This window comes from Bison bison, unplaced genomic scaffold, assembly GCF_000754665.1.
Source record: "Bison bison bison isolate TAMUID 2011002044 unplaced genomic scaffold, Bison_UMD1.0 scf7180017848698, whole genome shotgun sequence".
NCBI classification, from domain to species: domain Eukaryota; kingdom Metazoa; phylum Chordata; class Mammalia; order Artiodactyla; family Bovidae; genus Bison; species Bison bison.
In genome coordinates, this window is record NW_011479271.1 from 26,930 (window position 1) to 28,265 (window position 1,336).

General features: G+C 62.9%; 1 protein-coding gene across 1 annotated transcript in view; it reads left to right on the forward strand.

The window, feature by feature from the left end:
* Nucleotides 1-1,336, forward strand: part of KNDC1 (kinase non-catalytic C-lobe domain (KIND) containing 1) — a gene marked incomplete at its 3' end in the record, with an annotated part of 39,889 nt that overhangs the window by 517 nt on the left and 38,036 nt on the right. The gene's annotated exons all lie outside the window — the stretch shown is intronic.

The following is a 1,336-nucleotide window of genomic DNA, read 5'->3' on the forward strand; positions in this document are numbered from 1 at the left end:
CTTTGTCTGGTGGGCCTTATGGCCACTAACCCGGCCAAGCACCTCTAGAGCCGGTTTGCCTGCAGCCCCGTCAGAGAAGCTGCCCCTGGGCCTGGGTTCGTCAGGTAGCTCTGTAGGTCGGGGTCGAATGGAGACCCTGTGGCCCTTGAACAGGCTAGTCCCAGCCACAGGCAAGGTGGCTGCTGGATGGCTCAGCTGTTCCCCGGGCTTTGAGGTCTTTGCAGAGCCCCTGTCCCAGCACACGCCCGTCTGTGGGGTCTACAGACAGACCCACCTGACCTCCTGAACTGGAGGGTCACAGAAACCATCTCTGCAGGCCGTGGGGCCCTTGCCCCCAGCTGGCCCCTGCCCACATTCTTAGCTGAGCTGATTCTAAGGACAGAGGGGCTCATGCCCTAGAAACAGTCCTTCAGAGTCTGTCGAGGGGGCAGTGCCCGGGGAGGGGTGCTGCCTCCCCACACCATCCCCACCCGCCGTGGCCTGGATTTGGTGAGAGAGAGGGCTGCAGAGGGAACCGCAAGGGAATAAATAATTCTGTGGGTATCTCCACGGCTTTATGCGGAGTGAAGGGTGCTCCCAGCACACAGCCTGCAGATGCTCCCGGAGGGCAGGTTCCTAAAGCATCTGCTGGAAACCTCACGTCCCCCGAACCACCCTCCAAGGCAGACGCAGAACGTGGTTCTCCACACGGCCTTTCTGCACCGAACGCCCCACACCTCCAGGGTCTCCTCTGTGCCCAAGACACCGAGCTGTGACGGGTGCCCAGTAAACAGGGCAGGCAGAGCGGGGTTTAGACCCGAAGCCTCCACCCCGAACCCGCCGTCTGTCCCACTGCGGAGCCCTGATGCGTTCTGGTAGCAGTTGCAGCGCCCTGGAGATGGAGTAGCCCCCGCTGAGCCCAGTGCGTGGGTCCGGGGCCCCCGAAGTCTGTGGCCGTGACCTTCAGGTGTCGTGGGAGGCTGCGGTGGTGGTCTGTCCAGCAAGGAAGTTTGGACAACTGGCCCCTCTTGCCGCAGCCTCTCCTGATGCGAGGCACTGCCCTGAGTGTGTTCTGAACCCGGAGATCTGTCCCTGGGGCTCCCGCCGAGGTCCTGTCCCTGCTCTAGATTCTGATGCCTGAACACAGTGGGTGTGGTCAGTGGTAAAGGCTTTAAGTCCCCGCCGGGGACATGGAACTGCCCGCGACAGCACTTTGCCGTCAGGTTGATTCCCCAAGGCCGTCCTGTGAGAGAGGACGGAGGGCCGGGCTGCAGGAGCCCCAGGGGGAACCGCGGGCGGGGACCGTACACTGCGAGGGAGATGCGGGGGTTCGCTGCTTACACAGCTTCCTGTATCA